We start from the raw sequence: 24029 nt of genomic DNA, 5'->3' as shown, positions 1-24029 counted from the left end.
GTGCATCTCCATTCCCGGCTCCTCCCCGTCAGGCCCCTCCCCTGTCCAGCCCCTCCATACCGCCCGGCCCCTCCCCTGTCCGCCCCGCCTTCCCGCCTTCCCGCCATCTCACCGCCCGCCCACAAGCGGAGCAGCACGTGCTGTGCAGGGGCTGGAGCAGCGGGAGGTGGGGCCTTGGTGCAGCTCCGCCTCGGAGGAGGCTGCGGCGGGGAGGAGGCTGCGGCACCGCCGCCCCGGGCGCTGAGGCAGGAGGATGAAGGAGCAGGGAGCCGGCTGCTGTGCGCAGGCGCAGGGGGAGCCGCAGGGGGTGGGGGATGGGTGCTGGGTGCAAGGGGCGGGGCCAGGGGGTGCTGCCCAGGAGGTGGTGGAAGGGGGGCCCTGAGACGCGGAGGTGGGGTGAGGATGAGGAGAAATAGAGGGGCCAGCAATAGCGCTGACAGAACCCAGGGGGTGGGCGAGGAGGGGAAATGGAAGGGGACCTGAGACCTGGGGGGAGGGGAGGACGGAAGTGGAGGGGGCCTGCAGGGGGCGCTGAGAGCTTAGGGGAGAGGAGAAGACGGAAGTGGAGGGGGCGCTGAGAGCTTGGAGGGGAGGGGAGAGGACGAAAGTGGAGGGGGCCTGCAGGGGGCGCTGAGAGCTTAGGGGGAGGGGAGAGGACGGAAGTGGAGGGGGCCTGCAGGGGGCGCTGAGAGCTTGGAGGGGAGGGGAGAGGACGAAAGTGGAGGGGGCCTGCAGGGGGCGCTGAGAGCTTAGGGGGAGGGGAGAGGACGGAAGTGGAGGGGGCCTGCAGGGGGCGCTGAGAGTTTAGGGGGAGGGGAGAGGACGGAAGTGGAGGGGGCCTGCAGGGGGCGCTGAGAGCTTAGGGGGAGGGGAGAGGACGGAAGTGGAGGGGGCCTGCAGGGGGCGCTGAGAGATGGGGGGAGGGGAGAGGACGGAAGTGGAGGGGGAATTATAGGGGGCGTTCCCAATGACTTATTGAAAGGAAGATGGACGAAATGGGGGGACTGAAGAGAGGGAGCACCAAAAGGAGTTTGGAGACAGGCGGCCGGTGGGTGGACGGGGCAGATGGGTGGACAGCGGAGGGAGGAGGGCACCTGGAGGAGGCCCCAAAGACCTGAGTGGGAGACAGGTGGATAGAAAGGCGGGGAGGAGGTAGGAGAGGGCCCAGGACATGGGGGATGTAAGCCAATGGACTAACGGAAGTTGGACTATGGAGGAGACATGGGGAAGCAAGAGAGGAAAGTGAGTGGGGATGTCCGGCCGGAAAGGGGTGGGGAGATGGGAGTGGAGAGGGGCAGAGCTGTTGGGCCTTTCCCAGATCTTGAGACTTTATGAAATGCTTCCCAGAATGCCTCCTCCAGGTGGGAGGTGAAGGAACGGACTGAAGGAGGTACCCAACAGAGACTAGTGTTGGGGAGAGACACACTGGAAGGGGCCACACGGTGTGAAGGTCCTCGTGCCACCAGCTGTCCGCTTGAATGGGGTTGCGGGCCTGGGAGTGTCCTCTCAGCACCTTCTTTCCGATGGGACTCTTGTTTCCCATGGTCTCTGGAGGCCGTGGGCTCATTTCTCCACCGGCTACAGAATGTATGCCTGCGTGCGGAGCCCAGGAAGGGTTCGGGCCCCACAGGGCCCGAACAGAGGCCCAGGACTGTCCATGTCTGTGTCTGCCCAGCACCCTCCGCGGCCCTTCCTGTGGCCGTTCAATTTTATGTCACGTTCTCCTGCATAGGGTGCACTCAAGTCTGCATTTTCATTTTCGATGGCACAAAGGATGGAACTAAATTCCCTTTCAAAAGGAACTCATATGCCAGCAGTCCTGCGTTTGTAGGGAGCTGCTTGGCTGACTGGCTGGCTTAGACACGGTCTGGGTTTCCATTACAGTATGCATACTATACGCGGAAGATAAATAGCAGAGGGCCAGGGAAAATAGTGTATTGTGATAACTTCTTTTAAATAATTTAAATGAGTTTCTCCGCCTGAACAATCACCACTTATTTAATGCCTTCTCGCTCTAATGCGCAGGCAGCTAGAAAGTTTGGGCCACTCTTTATATAATAAATGGGTGTTTAGAAATTTCAGCTACCAATTAAAAGCTCATTTTTTAATGGAGGAATAAAGCCAATGGAGGGAGGGGCATGGAAGGGGAAAACGCAGGGTCTTGGGGAGGAGAGGGGAGAGAGGAGAGAGGAGGAACAGGTGGGAGGAGGGTGCTGAGGGGAGAGGAGGTGACAGCGATGAAGAGACTGGCAGTGGCAGGGAAGACAAACCAGCAGTTTTCCGAACTTCGCTCCCCTCCTGAAGTGCACCGAAAATTACATTTGTTTTCTCTGCTCTTATTAGACGTCCTGGGAGTCCCACCTTAGACCCCCATGGGAGCCCCCCACTGAAGGACGCGTCTGGGACCCTCTTTCAGAAGGTGGAGGTGGGGGAACAGCACTTGGGCGGTCAGTATATAATCTCTTCACAGTGAAAGAAAAAGTTAAGAAACTCGCTCAAATGATGGGACCTGTGATTCAGAGCATCCCGAACTTAAATGCTGTGTAGTTTGCTCTTTATTATGGCTTTTGTTTGTTTACTGACCCCTGGGGGAACAGACTATGACAAGAACCTTCAAAGGCCCGGCAGGGAGGCCCGGCACCGCTCTGAGGAGCAGCGGGGTGTCGGACGGCTTTGTCCTGACCCTCTTTCTTTCCTGCCTCCCTGCCCACGGGGAGGGAGAGCTTGATTTTCACATCCTAGAATCTTCCAGAAACCAATGTCATGGTTTCCTTTTGTGGCTCTGTGGCAATGTTTACCTGAGCTGTTGAATGATACCTCTGACCTCTTCGTGTGAAGAGACCTGTCTGGCACTCTTCACCTTACCCAGTGGTTGTTCGTGCATACAGTAGGCGTTCATTATGAACGCAGGTACCTTCATTGGGGAGCTCAGACGGCCTTTCTGAATGGGGATCCGGCACCCAGAGCTTCCAGCTTTGACATGGGTGTGTCGTCTCCCAGCATGGCCTCGGGTCTGCTTTTCAGGGAGAAGGTCGCCCTGGACCAACCAAGATGTGTGAGCTGTGAGTTCTGGCCTAACGGTGTGGTGCTAGAATCAGCTCGATGCGAAGGAAGAAGAACCGAAAGAGACTTCCTACTTTGTTGACTATGACAGGTGGAGAGTTGACGCCAATGTTTCTCCTGCGTGGTTGGTTGGCTCTGCGTTCATTGCTATTCCTCTGGAGCCAGTCTAGCAGCTGGCACGTCCGCCGTTACCTAATCAGGTCTTAGGTGAGGAGTTTGGCTCCTCTAAGTGCCGCAGAGATAATCCGTCCCCGAAAAGTACATCAACAGCCCGGTTCTTTTGCCTAAAATGATCTTGTTATCACTCTGATTTTAACCAATAGGCTGTAAAGGAGTGTCTGTTTTCATCGTGCCAGCTGGCCTCTGGCGAACGCTGTTGGACCATTACACTTTGAACTTTGGTATGCACACACAGAGAATGTACCTTTACCAAACAGGTGGCTCAGCACTGCTCATGGACTTGGCCACCGGGGCGGGAGGCTGGGGCACATGCACAGGAGCGTTCTTCAAATCGTTAGGAGTGGTCATAAGAAGAGGCAGGGTGCCAGCCCGGGGACTGGACTCTCAGGTAAAGTGTACCAAGTGTTCTAGAACTTTCTGGAACATTATCATTATAACCTCTACCTTGTCCTGTTTATCTATGAAGAAGCATTGGGCAAATAAATAGATAAATATGTAATAAAAGTTTATTGCATTTCGCCTGATTAAATGGAGTCTGAAAACAAGCATCTCGGGGTAAAAAATCTGAAATTGTGTGCTCCAACCTTTTACTGGCAGTTAATTTGGGGTGCTGGGGTGCTGAAGGGGCCAATGCAAAGGACTCTGCTTTATTCCTTTCAATAGTGAACATAGTGTGTGCAATAGAAAAGGATTTTTTGTTGTTGGGGAAAAAATCTTCGAGGATCAAAAATCTAAAATAAATCCTGAGGGTCCATGGACTGTGTCCCATTGGTCTCTGCACTCCAAGCTCCTGTGCAGCCCGCGGAGGCAGCGTGCATGGTGTGAACGTGGTGCCCAGCTTCCCAGCTGTGTGGCTTTCGATGGGTTACTTGCCCTCTCTGAGTCTCTATTTTATCATCTGTAATGTGGATCCAATCATAGTACTTCCTAATTTTATTATTGTGAAGAATAAATGAAATGATCCATTGCAATTGCTTAAAAATACCACAGTGCTTGGGATACAGTGGAGGGAAAATAAATGCTAGCTATTTTATTATTACTCTCACTCATTTGTGCAACAGTTGTTACTAGTTATAATGAAGTTATTTAATGTCATTGGGATGCTGGAGGTCTTATGAAATTCACTTCTCATAATTTTTTTTGCTAGTTCTAAAATTAAATCCTCCTTAAAAAAAAAAAAAAAAAAAAGAAGAAGAAGAAGACGACAGCGACATCCCTAAATATTCTGGCAGAGAACAGATGAGGTCTTATTTTACAGCTTTATATTTCTCAAGTGGGGTTAGCGTTAGAAAAAGGGCTGAATTTGATGGCATGGCTAAATAATACCTGATTAGGTGCTATTCATAAGTTGATAATTTTACTCCTAAAACCTAAGAGGGTGGCGCTTGCTATTGTCCAGCACCGAGGACAGTCCTGGACGTCCTGCTTTCTGCAGCAGCTGCCCTTCCTGTTCTGGTTGAGGTCAGCGGTGGCCACATCGGAGGCTTCGTGCGCAGTCCTCAGTGCCTACCCCAGTGGTGACCTTTCAGGGACATTGCGAGAGGGAGACAGGAGGGTAGGAGGCAGACGAGGCAATGTGTTATACTGTACACCTGAAACTATCCTATAGAATAAAAAGCTAATATGCTAATTAGACTGGACAGCGGAACAACCTTCCGGAAAGATCAGTGGGCGGGACCGTGGGGCTACAAAGCAGTGCTGGTGTGTGCCGCTTTGATTTACCTCCCAGGGGCTCCTGCCAGAGCCCCCAGCGGCACGGCCATTTCTTTCACCCTGCTGACCAAGGCGAGTGTGATCTTTTCCAGCTTGGGAGGGAAAGCTGGTGATGCTGGATCTAACGTGCTGCCCTGGAGGGGTTCCTTCAGCTCCAGGAGGGTCCATAGATGGAAATTAGATCATACATCGCTTCAGGTGTGCCCAGAACGTGCCCCCTGTCCCCCCAGAGCACACTTTCCTCACCACCCCGAACCCACCGCGGCGGGAGCTCCCGGAAGGAGTGCTTTCTATGGCTCTAAAGGTCACATCTGACCCAGCTGCGCCTCCTCACTCGCCCTCGAACGGCACGGACATTACTGCAGCCGAAACACTTTTCTTATCAGGTGACTGCCCAGGGAGGTGTTTACTTAGAAGCTCTAATGTTATTGTTTTAAACAGCCCGGCCGACGCATGAGGACATTGGTCTTCGTTGCGCTGACCTTGAAAATGTGGCCTAGGAGGAGGCTGACATGCTGGTTCCTTCTTTTCAGGCTTCCCTCTGGTCCGCCATGCTAAGGCCAGCTCTTGCCAGCAGCTTTTCTGACCTGACACCACCTCCCTCCCGCGCCCCCCCCCCCCCCCCACGCTAGCTGCCCCGGGCATCGTCCTTCCTCACAAATGCCAAATGGTCTATCCTCCCTCCAATGTAACCCCTGTTTTCTCCAATTAACTGCCTTCTCAAATGCTCCCCTCTCCAGCACGTGGCTCCTGTCACAGCCCCGCTCCCCTCTCTCTGTCTGAACCCTTGTTTACTGGTTTGCCCGCCTGTTGCTAGTCCCTCTCAGGGTGTAGCTCCCGGGGAGCAGGGCTGCCTTCTGTCCTCATCCTCAGAGCCGTGCACATGGCCTGGCGCTTATGTGCTAAATGGACCTGAACAGTCCAAATGTCAGCGTGCTTTCACGTGCGTTTTCTGCCTGGAACTGGAGCGAGGGCACCACAGATGCTCTTGACCCTGACAGCGGCCCACACAGCAGACCTAACTCATGATGCTCCGTCTTCTCGGCCTTTATCCCTGCACAAGTGTCTGGCTCTTGCCTACCGACTGTCCAGGGCATGGAGCCTTTGGAGCCGAGGTGGAGGCCCTGGAGCCCATGGGTGCCCAGGCGCCTTTCGGCACCATTTGCCTCCCTCCTTCCTCAGACTTTCTTCTGGCCTCTTTCCAGCCATCTGTCAGGAAGTTACAGACTAAGGACTCTTTGGCAATTAGACTGGGCTTCGGTTGTTTCTGAAAGATGAATTTAGAGGTAATTTTCCAATTACCAGCCGTCGTCAAATAAACGGAGACAAAAGACGGCTGGATCTTTCTCCTGGCATGAACGGGCCTGGTGCCTGCAGGAGCTGGCCCTGGTGTCTCAGTGATGAATGCGAGGAATCAGCGGCTTAAAAACCAATTAGCTTTCCGCGCCTCCTGCGAACGTGGGGCCAGGGCGGGCCGCTGGAGGATGGAGTGCGAGCAGGGCCAGCGGGAAGTTGAGCTAGCAGAACTGATGAAAGGCCTGCTCCAAGGGCATCTGCATCTCGGCAGCATCCAGATTTCCATCTTCATTTGATGGAACACTTCTGAGTCTGATCTGTCAGCACAGGCGTGCAGGGGTAATAGCTGCCGACGCCTGTTCTGGGTACTTACGCCTGAAGCGATCACAGGGGCATTTTTCACGGGAGCTTTTATCTGCGGGTGGAAGTTTCCCTGTGCATTTGCTGTCTGCAAAGATGTCGAACTTACCCGCACTAATATTTATAAGGCGATAATCTGTTTATGAATTTATAGGTGGTGTTTTGCTGCCGTTGTTTGTGTGACATTTCGCTTTGTTAATGGCTGCGTTTTGTCATGGGTCTGACAGGAAGGCCGGCGGATCACCTTGGAGTGTTGGGTTGTCTGGGCTCAGGGCCTGATTTGCAGGCTCGAAGGTCCAGACATTTAATTCTGTTAGGACTCTACTGCGGAACTGACCAAATGAAGAAGGCACTATTGTATCAACCAAGGTGTCAATTTTTAAATTTACAACAAAAATACCACCTTTCTGGGGAGATAGACCTCAACTCTTCCATCCGGGGTGCCCCATTCCTTGTAGCTGCCATGATCGGGTGGAAAGACAGATCTAGTACAGAATCCCGGCTCCATTAATGACCTCAGGAAAGCCTGACCTTTCTGAGCCTCAGTTTCCTCATTTGTAAGACAGTCACTCAGGGTGGTCGTGAAGAACATGTATGTTAACTGCTGGGCCCAAGAAGAAACATTGACTGGTTTTGATAGGACAGCCAAGTGCAAAGGCAAAGAATGTAGACTTTGGAGTCAGCGTGTGGATTCCAATCCCAGCTTCTGCCACACAAGCAAGTGGCCCCCTATTTCTGAGATTTGGTGTCCTCATCTGCAGATCAGGACTGGAATGCTCTCTAACTCATGGACCTGCTGTTGCATTGACTGATAGGCCATATTGGGAAGCCCATGGCATGGTGGTCACTGCTCCCGGAAGTAGTAAGGGCTCGAATGAATGGAGGCTGCCATTGTTATTAGGCATGTTCATGCTGTGGTGGTTAGAAATAAGTAGTAATGGCTGTTGTGGCACCACCAGCAACAAAAGTAAAACTGCCAAGAGGTGCACGTTGCTTAGTGAGCAGAAAAATTGACCCAAGGGGTGGATGTAGGGAATCATGCCAGTGCTATTCGTGCTTTGGGCTGAACGATCCTCCTTTGTGCGGGGCTGTCCTGTTCATGGCAGGGTCCTTAGCAGCATCTCTGGCCTCACCCACTAGATGCCAGTAGCACCACCCCCTTGTGACAGTCAGAGTTGTCTCTGATCTCACCCCGCTGGCGAAGCTCTGGTCCCGGGACCTCTGCACCCAGAGCATGGAGAGCCTGTGGGCCTCCACAGCACGCCGCGCCTTCATACACTCCCGCTGGCCCAAGTGTTTTGCTTTGACTCTCCCTTTTCCAGGTTTAGTCTAAGCTCTGTTTTGTCCCTTTGATGACAGACATCAGTGGCTATTATGAACCATGTGCCCGGAGGATAAGCTATTGGAGAAAAGGCTCAGCCTTTGCCTGGGAAACAGGCCACAGACTTCCCCTCAGCCGCGCTGGCTGCTCTCTCCTGCTCCCGTGGGTAAAGGCCATCGGCTGGAACACAGCTTTCCAAACCCACTGCGGTCCGGAGCAGGAGCCTCTTGGTCCTGCAGTGATGAGCCTTGTCTGCGTGGAATGACTTTTTTGAGAGTTCAACCTCTTCCTTGTGCAAAAGCCCACAACACTTACTGGCATAATGATGGCCGGGACATGAATTTACCACATAGACCACAGATACCCGTGCAAAATGGGGACAATGCTATATTAAGTGCCGCAGGACGCGGGACAAATTGTTAAAAATCGGACTGTCCCGCCAAAAGCGGGACGTCTGGTCACCTTATGCTATATCCCCCAACTGGTGCGTGGAGATTCTGTGGGTTCTTCCCTGGTCTCTCTCCTGTCTGATGTCCATCTTATTTCAAATCGTAGACCAAGCCCCTTGATATTCACCACAAAGTGCTTTTTAAGGACAGAGCTTAATGTAATGTGTTGAAGCTTCCATTTTCTGCTCTGTTATCGGGGGCCTACCTCTGTCTGCGTTGCTGTACAACTTTGAATGCTCCTTGCCCTCGGAGCTAGTGGTTCATAAATCTCTGCATCATGACCAGAATAGTCGGTCCCATTGTAATTTAGACTCATGTCGGGGAGGCCTGGCTGAATGATTAAAAGTTCAAATTATTTTCCAATTAAAAAGAGACGTTTCATTACTTTCAAAGTGAGTAAGAACTGGGCGAGGCAACTATCTATGACTTTAATAAAACTCGTTGGGGAGCCATTAAGTAAACAGATAGGAATGACTGGGAGCTTCATTCTGTGAGCTCCGTATTGATTCCTCATGCGAGTCCACATGCGGTTCCCACCGGGAACTGAGTGCTCACACAGGCCCCTCTCTGCTGAATGTGTTTTTATTTTTTATTTTATTTATTTTATTTTTATTTTTTTAAATATATTTTATTGATTTTTTACAGAGAGGAAGGGAGAGGGACAGAGAGTTAGAAATGTCGATGAGAGAGAAACATCGACCAGCTATCTCCTGCACACCCCCCACCGGGGATGTGCCCACAACCAATGTACATGCCCTTGACCGGAATCGAACCTGGGACCTTTCAGTCCGCAGACCGACACTCTACCACTGAGCCAAACCGGCTTCAGCTGAATATGTTTTTAAACACGTGTGTTCTCATGCCGTTTCAACGGTTACCAGAACTGTTGTTGACACTGTCAGTTTGCTTAGCAGAGGCGCTCTTAAAAGATCCACAAAAGTAAACTTCAACCCGGCCTCTGTCAAGAATTCCCATTAGAGGAATAGAATCAATGAGGTGTGTTTACCTCCCTCCCTTTTGACCTTTGAGAGCGATCGTTCTACATTTCTCAGATTATGTCACGTTCGGATCATGCCACTTTTCACAGATGCTTCACATACTTTCATCTGGGACGTCCTGTTTTAACTATGGATTTTTTATTGAAAAACAAAAACTATAAAACACCTACTGTGTTTTCACCTGCAGTAGCTCCCTACCTTTTTCTACATGGAGTCACTGCCGTGGGGGTCTCTGCCAAGCTCCCAGGACTGGGCAGACATCAACAGGCCTGGGCCAGGCTCAGGTCTGTCTCTAATGAGCTCGGCTAATTTCTTCAACATTCAGTTTCATTATTTGTGGATCATCTTCCATTTCCCTACCTATCAGAGTTGTGAAGATTGAGTTTGGGAAGCGAGGGGGTCTGACGACTAAAAGAAATATTTTACACAAGCAGGTCTCTTAACCTGCAGAAGGATGGGTTGGCATATCAGGGCTCTAAAAGGATCTTTCAAAGAGGGTGCAGAAAGGGAGACACAGGGAAAAGCGGGAACGCCACAAGGGACCATTGAGAGATAATGACAAGTTAAGGCAGGAGGCACAGCACCTGCGAAGGAGGACGCGGGCGGCCCAGCGACACCTGGCCTCTGGCTATGCCAGGAGGGCTGGGCAGGCGAGTTGAGCAGGTGGAGACAGTAGATTGGTGGTTGCTGCTAGTGGGTAAGGGGTTTCTTTAGGGGCTGATACAGTGTTCTAAGAGTGATTGGGGTGGTGGTTCCACAAATCTGTGACAATATAGGAAAACTACTGAGTCCTATACTTGTAAAGAATGAATCTTAGGTGAGTTAACTGTATCTCAACAAAGCTATGAGGGGGGAGGGGAGGAAAGGGGCAAGGAGGGGAGAGAGATTTAGAAGGTTATGCCCATAATTACTTGAGGCAGGATTTTAAAAATATTTCTGTTAATAAAAATTGTGCTTCTAGACACTAAGTCGCTGAAAGAATTGGGTTTAGGAGTCAAGAGACCTGGCTCTAGTGCTTGGGCAGCCCCTCAGCCGCCCAGGCCTCAGCTTCCTCATGGAAACGTCAGGGACTTTGATAAAATGACCCATGTCCCAGCCCTAAAAGCCCTACCGTGTCCAATCTGCCAGTCCTGTCTGCTGTCTTCCCAAGCATCACCCCCCAGAATGCCACCCTCCAGCACTCATGCCAGGAGAACGTGTTGTGTGGTGTGACTGTGGATGTTTTATATATTCGGTGTCCTTTGAGTCGGGCATCCTTAAAACAAGAAGTCCCCAGTTCTTCTTAAACTGTCCCATACGAGTCTAGGAATACTCAGACACCCACCCACGGGTCCTGGCACGTGACCGTTGGCCCACTTTTATGTAACCCTCCCGTTACGTAATCACCACGTTCAGGTTAGGAGTGTCTCGACTTTCGCCTCGGGTCCAACACCTGCCTGAGGGACTGTTTTATCACTTTATTTCCCCCCTCGGCTTCTGTTTATCTCTCCTGCGCTTACCCCAGGGGACTTGAAGACATTGGCCCCAGCCCCACCTGATGGAACTGATTGGTGCAGAACCAGGCTGTTCGCACACAATGCAGTTTCGCAGGGCAATGCCGGCCGTTGCGGCCTGAGCTGACATCGGCAAATTAGAGGTTGAGGAGGCTGGTGAGGAGGAAGGGAAGGTTCGAGCTGTACCACAAGCTCAGGGTCAGACACTTAGTCATGAAATAAGTGTGTGATGGTGGCTGCGGGGCAGACGGTGGCTAACGGGGAAACGGGGAAGCAGGGAAGCGGCAGTTGAACCTGCGGGGGGCTGAGTGGCAGAGAGGCGTGGGCTGGGTGGAAAACTCTGGAAGGAACAATAAGAGCCGGCTCGGTGGGGAGCGCAGAGGTGGCTGTCACCTGGTCCTAGGAGAAATTAAGAAGCCAGACACATGATCAGTGTACTTTCGTCTGGAGACACACTCAGCCAGCCTGCGACGGGCCCGGGGGTGGTGAGCGCGCTGGAGGGCCCTCACGCCCGCCCTGACTCCACAGGGGCACCGTTGGGACTTGCAGGTGTGGACGAAGTACAGGGCTGGAGATGTCGGGTGTTGCTGGATGTCCTTGGCTTTCCTGTTCAGAGAGGGAATAGATGGTAAAGTGAGGACAGCTACGGGGGGGAGGCCTCTGTGTGTCCAGCCATGGCTGCCCAGGTGCTACCACGGATGGCCAATGGCCTTCTGCCGTCAGAGGGGACGCGGAGGCAGCTGCTGGAGCACACACAGCCAGGACTCTGTGCTCCCACCTCCTGCGTCTCCCTCCCGGGGGGTCCCGAAGCCGCCGCTCACAGGGACGGCTGGAGGGGCGCAGCCACGGGAAGGGTTTCCGGAGACCCCTGGACTTGGATGACACTATGTCCTTTGTCCTGCCACCAAGAAGGAGGTGGATGGGGCCGCTCTGGACATTCACCGTCGTAAGCATCCTGCTGCTTCTCCTCCTCTCTGTGGGCACCGGTTTCACTGGGCTCCTTGTCAGCACTGCCATGGAGTGTGACTCCGTGTGTTTGGAACAAAGGCAGGAAGAACTGTCCCATTGGACAGCGCTGGGGCCTGGCCAGGGGGCGCTGGCAACACCTGCAGCTCAGGTGAGCGCCAGGCTCACGGGGCAGCTCAGCCCTGGCGGCCAGCAAGAGTGAGGCTCCTCCCTCACCTGTGCTCCCCAGCCCACACCCAGGCCTGCAAGCCTGCGGGGCCACCGCGGCCTCTGCGGGTTGAGGAGGGATTCAGTCTCCTTCTGGAGGGTTCTCTCTAGTTCTCAAGTTTATGACCCAGTGGCGGGAGGAAGGTTGACTTTAAAAATATATATATTTTATTGATTTTTTACAGAGAGGAAGAGGGAGGGATAGAAAGCTAGAAATATTGATGAGAGAGAAACATTGATCAGCTGCCTCTTGCACACCCTCTACTGGGGATGTGCCCGCAACCAAGGTACATGCCCTTGACGGGAATCGAACCCGGGACCTTTCAGTCCGCAGGCTGATGCTCTACCCACTGAGCCAAACCAGTTCCAGCACGGGAGGAAGGTTGATTTTGACATGGATGCCGGCTTCGCAGCCAGCACCCAGCCTCTTCACACAGGGCCAGCTCTGGGCTCAGCACCGTCTGCTCCCACCCCACCCTCACCCCGTCCCAGGACTTGAGGGGAGGCCCGGGGAGAACGGGTTCTGGACAGACCCTCCCTAATGGAAACAGCGGACAGAGAAGTGCCCGCGGACTGCCCCGCCCCAGCTCATGTTCATGAGGGTAATGGAAGGCATAATTTGTTTTCAGGGTGTAATTTTATTAGCCCTTAATGCAAAAAAGGTAAGATGGATCCCCTAGTATTTTACAATAACGCTATCAACTTTCTAATACCACACTAGTACAATAAGCATTTTACTGAATGCGATGACTAGGTAATTGCACTCCTTATCTATTAGCATATCATAATTTACCACCCATACTTGGCTCTCTTATCCCCTTCATTCTCCTATTCTCACTATTAAAAAACTTTTCAATATTTTCCAAAGTGGCTCCTTCAGGCTTGCATTGCAGGCTTTCTGCAACAAACCTACGCTTCTGTCACCACCTCTCTCTTCAGATGGCACATTACCCTGAGAGTTTAATGAATAAACTAACAAATGAATTAATAAACACCAGAGGAGGTCCCAGGAAAGCAGCGTGCTCGGGGACTCGCTGACATTGAGTGGATGGTGCTGACTGTCTTATGATACAGATGAACTTCACGTTCCCCTCGACTCCCCTTCCTGGCTCACAGGAGTTCCCACTGGCAGTTACATAAACAAGCACGCGGGAAATTATTGCCTGTTTTCAAAACCATAAATGAATCACTAACACAAAGTGCACCTTTGCTTCATGCTGTTTGGTCTCAGGTGAGTCACGGCGCGATGTGGTGCTTGCAGAGACGGGCGCGGGACACGCTGACCTGCCCAACAGAGGCCCTGGGGTCCTCCGGGCGCTGCGAGGATACAGGTGCCTCCACGTGCTGGCAGGGTTCTCCCGAGCGCCCTCCACCCAAATCAAAGGCCTCAGGGCCTGGCAGGCCTGTGGTCCTGTCCAGCTGGGCAGGTCGAGGAGCCCTGGCTGCCACCCACTGCATGCCAGCCATGCTTCCCTGGGTTGGAGAGCACCCCCAAAGCTCCACACATTCCCAAAGGCTGCTCCTTGTTGGGGGCGGAGTGCGGGCCCTGCCCCTGGCGGAGAATGTGTTCCAGGAAGTGCGGCTCTCCAAGCTCTCAGCGATGCGGGCCTGGGAGGTTAAGTGGTGGCCACTTGGCTAACCCACAGCCCATGGAGTGTAGTACCATTGTTATTTATTCCTGCAAGACCCTTGTTCTTGTTTTCTAAAAGAAGAATTATTATTCAAATAGGCTCTGGGCTCTCAGAGAAGGAGGAGGGTAGCATATCCCATACAAAGAAAACCTGGGCCCTCTCAGGGCTCTGCTGTCAGTCTGAACGAGATACAACAGTAGCAGGAGTCTAAGGCCGGGCCTGCACCCGGGGGTGTCCCCCGATGCGCCAAGGCCCCCATAGCCAGCGCTGTGACTCCGAGTGCCCACCCTTAGTTCCAACGCTATGAGCAACCTGGCTGTCAGAGGGGGCTCCTCCCCACCAGCTCCCCAGGCTGAGGTCTGGAGCTGGGAAGCCCACATGCCGATCGGCTCGGCAGGGAAACCAGGGCTGGGCCGGCATCACTCAGCCTTTGGGAACTGAACCATAAGTTTCTGGTGCTCAAGACCAGAGAATTCAAGCCAAGGGGTTGTTCTGACAAATGGAATCCACTTGCTATGCCACATGTGGTGTTGAGCACTATGGTCAAGCCTGGGTCAGTCGTGGCCAGGACTGACCAGGTGTTTTGCAGTACAGAGGGATTCTGGGATTTAACACACTGACAGATGAAAACACTAATGACACATAGTAATAAATGCCAAGAAGAAAACTCGGTGGTGGCCGTGGGGGGGTGGGGGGGTGGGTGCCAGGGAATGCTGAGCCCTGAAAGACAAGACAGCCCAGCCACACCCAGACCAGGAGGAGTGCTGCGGGCGGGCAGGGGAGCAGGTGCAAAGGCCCTGTGATACAAACGGAGGCGGCTCAAGGGGGTGACTGAGTTTGACTCACAAAGGGAAGCTGAGCTTGAGGGTTCTGAGGAGAACCTTGGAACTCCCAAGGGCTCACCGCAACCTGATCCAGAGGGCGGGGTCAGCAGATGGAACAGTTACAAAACAACAGGATGTTCGGGATTCTTCTGGCTGCCCATGTGCCTACCCCCACCGGTCTCCCCTCCGAACACTGGCACAGAGTCCACTCCGCGAATTGCACCCAGATACCTGTTAATAAGTGTCCCAGGCCCTGCAGAAAGTGGAATGAAGCGGCAGTGAGCAAGCCAGCAACAAATAAAGGCTTTTTTTGTAAAAACAGTCCGCATGTCCATTCAGACCTGCTCAGGCCTCGATTTCCCTTGGAAAGCTAGACTTCGTCTCTGGCTTAGACTTTTTCTTATTAAAGGAACAGCATGTCACAGGAAACTTTTTTTGACATGACGATGCCTGGATAATTAGACCCATAAAGAACAATGAAGAGTGACGTGCTTCTGAGTCTATTCTGAGCCGTTATTATCCAACCCCAGTGCCTTTCACATGTCACTTGTGAAGCGTTCCTCTGTTGGGAGTGAAGCACAGAACTTTCTCGCTGTTCTCCTAAGTTCCCGAGAGCATCTGAACTGTCCATGTTGAATGGTGGCTAGCGGTCCAGAATTAAACAGGCCCAGAATCTTTGTTTTGAAAAGCCCGAATGGTGCCAGTCAAGGCAGCTCGCACACCCGCCTCCGGACTCACGGAGCACGCTGGGGAAGCGCCCCTATAATCCCGGGACCACTCACAAGAAGACATCGACGGGCATCGCCTTCCATTGCTCAAAGTGCAACAGAGGAAGTGCAGGAAGATTTTCCTTCCCAAAGAATTCATCGTCAGTAGTTCACACGAGCTCCTTTATGGGTGGTCGCCTACTGAATGCAATGACCTAATTTCTCTCTCCGTCTCAGCAAATGGAGGTTGTGATTTTTCACTTTACATAAGTAAGGTGACCAGACGTCCTGCTTTTGGCAGGATGTGGGACAAATAGTTAAAAATCGGGACTGTCCCACCAAAAGCAGGACCTCTGGTCACCTTACATAAAGGACACCTGGATTTGCCAGAGAAAAAGAGTCCAGGCTGCTAAAAGGGCTTTGTGCATGCACCAGGGCCCTCGCCATGCGCCCCTCCTTGGTGCTCACGCCCTGCACAAGCTCTCCCGTGTTAGCAGGTGCCCGAGTGGCTCAGGCCACTCCGTTCCCCTGTTTGATGAACTGTGTGGATGTCTTGTGTCTCTTGATGCACAAAATAATGAGAACACGTGGTGGGACTTGGGACAAGTAAATGAGTGGAGAGGGAAGCATGGGGGAAAGTTAAAGAAAACCTGCAGTGATACTGCGTGACCCCGTGGGTGGGGATTACCGGGTGGGGACATTTCTGGGGTGCATTTATTGCCTACAAATGCGCTCGATGCTAGGCACGGAGGCTGGTCTGAGCAGCTGGGGATGAAGAGATTAGAGAAAAAAAGAGACAAGAGGCAGAAATAGATTCATAAAGCTGGGCGCTAGGTGGGAACCATCTCTCTGATGGAGAGACAGTCACCCTCACCACAGACCACACAGCATATTTATTGGTTTCCAAAGGGGATTTTAAGAACAAAAGGAGTTTCGGGTGTGCCCAGATCTTATTCATCAAGATCCGGGTAAGCTCCTCATTTTTTTCCCTTGTTTTATTTTTAATTTTAATTTTTATTAAATTATTATCTGTGTACATATCTTACCATTGACCCCCCCCACCCCCCCGAATACATGCCCTTTCTCCCCAGAGTTTTGTGTCCATTGGTTGTACTTATATACATGTATACAAGTCCTTCGGTTGATCTCTTATCTATATCCCCCAGATCTCCCTACCCTCCCCGCTGTAATTTGACAGTATGCTTGTTGCTTTACTGTCTCTATATCTATCTTTTGGTTCATCAGTTTATAATGTTCTTTATTATCCACAAATGAGTGAGGTCATGTGGTGTTTCTCTTTCATTGACTGGCTTATTTCACTCAGCATGATGCTCTCCAATTCCATCCAGGTTGCTGCAAATGGTGAGAATTCCTTCTTTTTTATGGCAGCATAGTATTCCATTGTGTAGATGTACCACAGTTTTTTGATCCAATCATCTGCTGACCGGCCCCTAGGCTGTTTCCAAATTCTACCTATTGTAGATTGTGCTGCTATGAACATAGGGGTGCATATATCCTTTCTGATTGGTGTTTCTAGTTTCTTGGGATATATTCTTAGGAGTGGGATTACTGGGTCAAATGGGAGTTCCATTTTCAGTTTTTTTGAGGAAACTCCACACTGTTCTCCACAGTGGTTGCACCAGTCTGCATTCCCACCAGCAGTGCACGAGGGTTCCTTTTTCTCCACAACCTCTCCAACACTTGTCGTTTGTTGATTTGTTGATGTTGGCCATTCTGACAGGTATGAGATGGTATCGCATTGTTGTTTTGATTTATATCTCTTGGATAATTAGTGAGCATGTTTTCATGTGCCTCTTGGCCTTTCTTCTGTCTTCTTTTGAAAATATTCTATTTAGGTCCATTGCCCATTTTTTAATTGGATCATTCATTTTCCTTTTATTTAGATGTATAAGCTGTCTGTAGATGTTGGAGATTAAACCTTTATCAGTGATAACATTTGCAAATATGGTCTTCCATACAGTGGGCTTTCTTGTTTTGTTGATGGTTTCTTTTGCTGTAAAAAAGCTTTTTATTTTGATGTAGTCCCATTTGTTTATTTTCTCTTTAGCTTCCATTGCCCTAGGGGCAGTATCAGTGAAGAAGTTCTTTTGGCATATGTCTGAGATTTTGCTGCCTGTGGATGCCTCTAATATTTTTATGGTTTCCCGTCTTATGTTTAAGTCCTGTATCCATTTTGAGTTTATTTTTGTGTATGGTTTAAGTTGGTGATCTAGTTTCATTCTTTTGCATGTATCTGTCCAATTTTCCCAACACCATTTATTGAAGAGATTGTCTTGATTCCATTGTATATTCGTGCCTCCTTTGTCAAATATTAATTGAGCATAGTGATTTGGGTTGATATCTGGGTTCTCGATTCTATAGCTCCTAATTTTTTTGATACAAGATTTAGCATATCAAGATCTGGGTAAGTTAAGGTCTTATTTGTTCCTCATTCCAAGCCCATGGATAAAGATAAGAAACTGATAACAGGATTCTGTCAGTGCCCTCGGGCTTAGCTGATAAAAATTAAAAGACTTGCGGGACTTGTCTTTCCAGCTGGATTTGTTTAGTGGCCATTTGCTGAGCACCTACTGTGTGCGGGGTACTGAGGTATGGAGGATGCTGAGAAGAGTGAAGAAATGGACTCCTGGAGGTCGGGGGCTTGGCCTTTGCTTCGTTGTCCCCTCCCTCCAATGCCTCGAACTCCCCAGGAGCCAATGGTTACGCGAATTGAGGAATGTGCACCATAAAGAACTGCCTTCTCCTTCTGCGTTTAGGGGCCCTCGCCCCATTGTGCCAGGACTGTTCCCTGGTGCTTACTTGGGGTACCAAGTCCAATCCTCTCATACTGCCCTGCAAAGCAGGTGCGGGAATGATGTTCAGTGAGCAGACAGGAAACTACAGAGGGTGTGACTTGATGAAGGCCATGGTCAAGGCAGAGACTGAAGTGTCTGCCTCCATGTTCATGCTTCCAGAGTCCACGGCCACCCCGGGACGCCAGGGCCCCACCTGCGGGTGGAAATGTTGAGCCGTCCCTGTTTCTGATGACCTTGTTGGCCAAATAGGACCAAATGCTGTGTGAGGTAGAAGTTTGTGTCTGAAAACCCAGACCTCCCACCACTTTTCAACCCTGGAGCAGCTGACCCTGCTGCTCGGGGAGAGAGCCCGTGGGGTTGGGAGCTGAGGCCGCCCTGAGCCAGCCGCCCGAGCCCCGGACCCTGTCAGTCCTGGCTGCGTGAGCGCTGGCCGGCACAGGGGATGGGGAAGGGGCGGTTTCCTTACTGCAAGCAGGAAGGAGACTTACGTACATGACCTCCGCCGGCTTTTGGCTGAATAACCACAGGACAGAGCTCAGTCTGGTTGAAAACAAAACCATCACAGAGCCCATAGCCCCGAGGGTGCAGTGGTCCCCAGCCCTGCTTTCCGTCCTCCTGCAGAGATGCCCGCTGCGTGACGTGCCCGCCCCTCCCTCCTGACGGGCTGTGCTTCTCTGGACCTGCAGTCCGCTGCTCACCCCTCAACAATTGTACTTTTCCTTAAATACCCCAAGTCCCAAAATGAATGTTTCTTCCCCCAGTGATCGCCTCTTCGAAGCCATGCGGGTTGGCTTGGCGAAGGCTCAGCTGACTCCTTTCCGCCAGGCTGGCCCTCGCTCACACGCGGGGTCTCCTGGGCGCGTGGAGAAGGGCGTGGAGACGGGCGTGGCTTCGCTACCAGAGTGAGAACATGGGTCCCCAGGGGCTCAGGTCCCACCACACTCCCACAAGGAAGTATTTCAGGGCCCTACAGCCAAGTTAGGAGCCCCGGCCCCGAGGAGGTGTGCTGGCTGCACCCCCCACGCCCCCCCAGGGATGAGTCTGTCTTCAAGTCTCGGGGGTGTGAGTCTCCCCTGTTGGTAGAGGAGCTGAGAGTGAGTTAGAGTTAGAATTTGGGAAATGTCCCAAAGACATGTTTGCTCTGAGCCCTAACCTCAGCGGGAGGGAGGAATTGCAGCTACCAGGGAGGGTGGCATTGGGGCCATGACTGTGGCTTCCAAGAGGATTAACTGCGCCACAAAGTGAATCCATTTCCCCGCTGCTTTGCGGGGCCGGTGCATGCGGGCTTTGCTCCGTGTGTGCTTTTGGAACGGAATCCAGGGGCACATTTCTCCTCACTCTGTTTGCTGCACACTCGCTCCGGAAATGGACTTGCTTGGGCCTGAGCACCGGGAAGCAGGGGCCCTGTGAGTGGGAAGGGCTGTCTCAGTTTAGAGATGAGGAAACGAAGCCCAGAGGGACCCCTCCGGGCACGCAGGGCCGGGCAGGACCCCCTGCCCCTCTGCCCGCTCTGCCATTGGCCATTCCGGAGAACGTGTGAGAATGCAGAGGGCACAGCACTCCAGAGCTGCGTGGAGCCCGACCCACAGCCAGTGCCCTCAGCACTGAACGTCACAGCGAATAATGGGGACGGTGGAATACTGGTGATTTGGGCTAAAATCTGGGTGCGCTCTGTCTGAATCAACCTAAAAAAGAGAAACTGAGGTAGGGTTGTACAAAATTAGGGCAAATCAGAGTATTTATTTATTTATTTATTTATTAAAAAATATATTTTATTGATTTTTTACAGAGAGGAAGGGAGAGGGATAGAGAGTCGGAAACATTGCTGAGAGAGAAACATTGACCAGCTGCCTCCTGCACAACCCCTACTGGGGATGTGCCTGCAACCAAGGTACATGCCCTTGTCTGGACTCGAACCTGGGACCTTTCAGTCCACAGGCCGATGCTCTATCCACTGAGCCAAACCGGTTTTCGTTTTCAGTTTTGTATTGTCTTATCCTGGCGTGCTGTCCATCCCTGTCCCCCAGGGCAGTTGTGCACCTAAGTCACCTCCCCTTCAACATGCAGTCACATGAGAACCACGGCCTTGCAGCCCCAACGAGAAGAGAGGCTCAGCAAACGCTGTTGCCGGTCTTCCAGAGCGGGCAAGAGGGACACAAGACGAAAACCAAACCCGACGGGACTCCAGGGAGGGAAGGGCCTCGGCGGCGGGCGGCGGGGCGTCTCACCCACCCGCTCCGCACAGGCGAGGGGGACGCACAGATGCTGGGGAGCTGGACTGGCGCCACCAGGGCCCCTGAGCCCGGGTTCTGGGTGTGGAATGTAACCTCAGATGCTTTGGGCTGCAGACAACGGGCTGCCTCGCTCAGAACGGCTCAGGCAACAGGAGCGGCGTCACCTCAAGGCCACAGAGGAGCAAGGCCCGCAGGGACCGGAGCGGCCAGCCGGCGGCCTGTGCTGACTGTGGGTGGCTCTCCCTCCGCTGACCGTGTCAGCTCCCCCGGCGGCGGACCCTCTGAAGGCACAGCCACTCGCGGGATGGGTGTGAGGGCCTCGTTCAGCTCCCACCCTGAGTCCTCTCTGCATGGTCACAGCTCCTCATGCCTCTGCATAAGCCTGATGGAGAAATACCGAAGACAATAAAGATGATTTTATGGATTCCCCATTTCCACGGGTCACTAATGATTGTAACGGGGAGAACCAGCCTGGGAAGAGGGTCTCACACCTGGCGGTCCGCATCCATTAACGTAATTTCTGTGCTCATCGCTGCCGCAGGAATCGCGCTGTATCAGCACACACCATGCCAAGTGGAGTGCCTCTGGGCTCATTTTATTTCCTCATTGTGGAAAGAATATGTAAACACAATCATGACCCTCCCTGGGGAGCTTCCCTAATGCCTTCCGAGGATGAGTGTCTTAAGACTTCAGGAGGCCGTTGGGAGCAGTGGGAAGGATGAGGTCGAGGGCGGGTGTGTGGTGTGTGTGTGTGTGGGGGGGGTGCTTGGGGGGTGCCAGGGACCAGCCTGCCTCCTGGAGAGCTCCCCCACCCTGGGCCATTGTTCCCTCGTCTTCAAAGGAACAGACTCTGGACGACATAACCTTTTTTCTTTTTTAATTGCGATGAAATGCACATAACATAAAGGGAACCATTTTACAGTGCACAATTCAGCAGCAGTTAGTACATTCACAATTATGCCGCCGCCACCACCTCCATCTAGTTTCAGAACATTTTATCTCCCCCAAGGAGACCCCCTACCTGTTAAAATGGATTAACATGATCTTCTCAGGGCCCTTTCAATTATATAATTCCGTGGCTCCCAACGAGGAAATTGGCTCATTCAGCTCTTAAAAACACCCTCCAGACCGCAGAGACGCGAAGATTACCCCATAAATGTGGAACATCTAAATATTTGTTTCTAACAAACACAGTGGGGGGGTGATGGGGTTGCTGGGGGCAGTGACTCCTGGGCTGCTCGCGGACAGCTCCGCACGCTGGACATCTCCACGCGGGGCCGGCCTCGGAGACGGGCACAGTTTCTGGTTCCGGGACAAGACGTGGGGTTGACATTGCTCGTTCCTTGTTACCTCAGGGAAACCACGGTCCCCTCTGTCTTTCCCGGAAAAGGGCCTTGCTTTCTGGGGAATTCAGGTTCCTGAGCAGAGGGCGCTTTTGTGGTCGCCCCCCTCCCCGGTGGGATGAGCCCACCCCGTCACCCCCATCGGTGAGGGGAGTGAAGTGGGAAGGCCAGAGCCTTGGCGTGGGAGATGGTCCAGTTGCACTCACTCCCGGGTCCCAGCTGCCCCCTCCCCTGGGAGAGAATGCAGATGTCCAGTGTTTTCCGGCGGCGAGATTCCTATTTCAAGCAAAGATCCAACGTGGAAGCCTAGTGCATACCACAGGTGGGCGAGTCTGTGAGCTCATCTCGCTGGGCCCTCTCCCCTCCTCTATAAGGGGCCTCCGTGGACACCCCCTGCAGACTCCCCCATTCCCTCAAGCACAGGATGGAAACCACCCATCGTGGCTCTACAGGGGCTCCAAGCACTGGTGTCCATGGTCTTTGGACCATCTGTGAATCTCTGCTTTTTTACTGGCCACCAGGTCACTAAGCAACGCCCATGGACGTCACAATCACACTTGCTGAGAGTCCTGGGTGAGACCCCTGCTCTCATTGTTCCCCACCCGGCTCACCTGCTCCCACCTTTTAGGCCCCACACCCCCGCCTGTGGTCCCAGGCCGCCTTTGCTCCACTGGGCACGGCAATGGAAAGATTAGAGGCAGGGCAGGGTGACTCACCGCTCCTACGTTGCAATTGAACTTGCTGGTTTCCCTGGAGGAGGACTCAGCCATAAACACCTGGAATTTATGAGTGGGGCTTAAAATGGCAAATAATTTCACAGGTTTGTTTTCAGTCTATGTGCTCCTGGAGGGAATCAAACCTATTGCAGCTTTATCAGCCACACAGGCATCCTCTCCCATTTGGTGGGATGAGCTGCGGACGCGTGTGTTATGTGTGTGGTCCTGCATTGGGTGGGGGATTCCACGGATGTCACGTGTGGACAGTCCCTCGGCCGGGAGCACTATCACATCATGGTCCCATTTAGATAGGACACAGACTTGTACGTGGCTGGCAATGCCATGGATAATGAATTCTAGCAACCGAAACGGGAAATAATATAAAACTAAACTGAACAGCTCACATTGCATTTATACTGAAAGATTCCATTGGTTAAATGAAAACCTGGGTGAGTGGAACAGCAGCGGTGGACGGTTTGGTGGTGGGAAGGAGCGTGTGCACCCAGCTGCAGTGAGGAGGGACCCTGTGGACAGGCCACTCAACATTCCGGGCCTTCTACCTGCCACAGCTCCCACAGTCACGTCACGGGACTGTCTCAGCACACGCCCCCCGGGGAGGCAGGTGTCCCTGCCCGACCTCACTGGAGGGAGGGGGCTCCCCTGGGCCTTGGGGTTGGCTGTGGGGAGTCGGGGCCTGGCCCCCTCTCCTGACTTCTCACCCAGTGCTCTTGAAACACCAGCTACCGCGCCATGGTCCATTACATTGGACTGAAGCTCCGACGGCTTGCAAAGCACATTTTTCTGAAGAGCTGTTATAAAGGTCTCATTGCTCAAGGGTAATCTAGCAAAACCGCCAAGCCCACCCTCCCTCCCTCCCCTCCCTAGATGCCCGGACTTGCCAGGGCAAGGAAAAGGGAGAGCTGATTCCAGGAGTAACTGCTTCCAGCCCAGAGCTGTTTGGAGGATACATGGAAGGTTCCAGAAGAGGCAAGGGCACCAGAGCCCATCCCCCCATCCTCTAGCTCTCCCTCTGCTGCCCACCAGCCGGGGAGCTGGGAGTGGTGCTCTGCCTCCCTGTGCCTCAGTTTCCTCATGGGCTCCGCCTCAGTGGCTGGTGGTGATGTGAGGCCCTGGGGACAGTGCTCACGTGCGTCAGGAACTGTACCCACAAAAGCGAGCAAAATGGGCAGCAATCCCTACCCTTATATCGGGGGTACAGTGAACACTCCGCTGGGCCATTAGCCCCCAGTTAGATCAGACCTTTGCCAACCAGTCACCCATTTGCTGGCATTGGGCATGGCCTTCCCGGGGCTTTGACGGTGGCTGACACCTACCACCGTGATGTTCTGCCAACCGGCAGCCCCAGTACACACAGTGTGCTGCCAGCTTGTACCCTGGACACACTCGACGTCCAGGCGGTGCTCCCGCCAGCCTGCGCCCGCCCTGCCCGCCTGTCAACGGGAGGGCCATGTGTTTTGCATCAGCAGCGAACTGGGCCAAAGTTTAGTCAATCAGACGTTGTGTAAGGGCTGGCGAGGGGTCGGAGGCCTCCTGGCACCCCGCGGCCGGCTGTTCAATGATTATCTCCCCGGGGCGGGTCGTGGGGAGCCGGTCCAAAGCGAAGCTGACCGTGGCCCCGAGCCAAAGGCCTGCCCCTGACGTCAGAGACGAGCCTCCGGGTGGGGCCGAGGGGCAGGGCCTTGTTTCTCAGT

General features: G+C 52.9%; 1 protein-coding gene across 1 annotated transcript in view; it reads right to left on the bottom strand.

The window, feature by feature from the left end:
• The window catches only part of ZBP1 (Z-DNA binding protein 1), a 244968-nt gene that overhangs the window by 179023 nt on the left and 41916 nt on the right, over positions 1 to 24029 (bottom strand). The gene's annotated exons all lie outside the window — the stretch shown is intronic.

The sequence above is a fragment of the Pipistrellus hanaki genome, assembly GCF_964339955.1.
Source record: "Pipistrellus hanaki genome assembly, chromosome: 6".
NCBI classification, from domain to species: domain Eukaryota; kingdom Metazoa; phylum Chordata; class Mammalia; order Chiroptera; family Vespertilionidae; genus Pipistrellus; species Pipistrellus hanaki.
The sequence above is the reverse complement of the archived record's forward strand: the minus strand, read 5'-3'. Positions and strand labels throughout refer to the sequence as shown.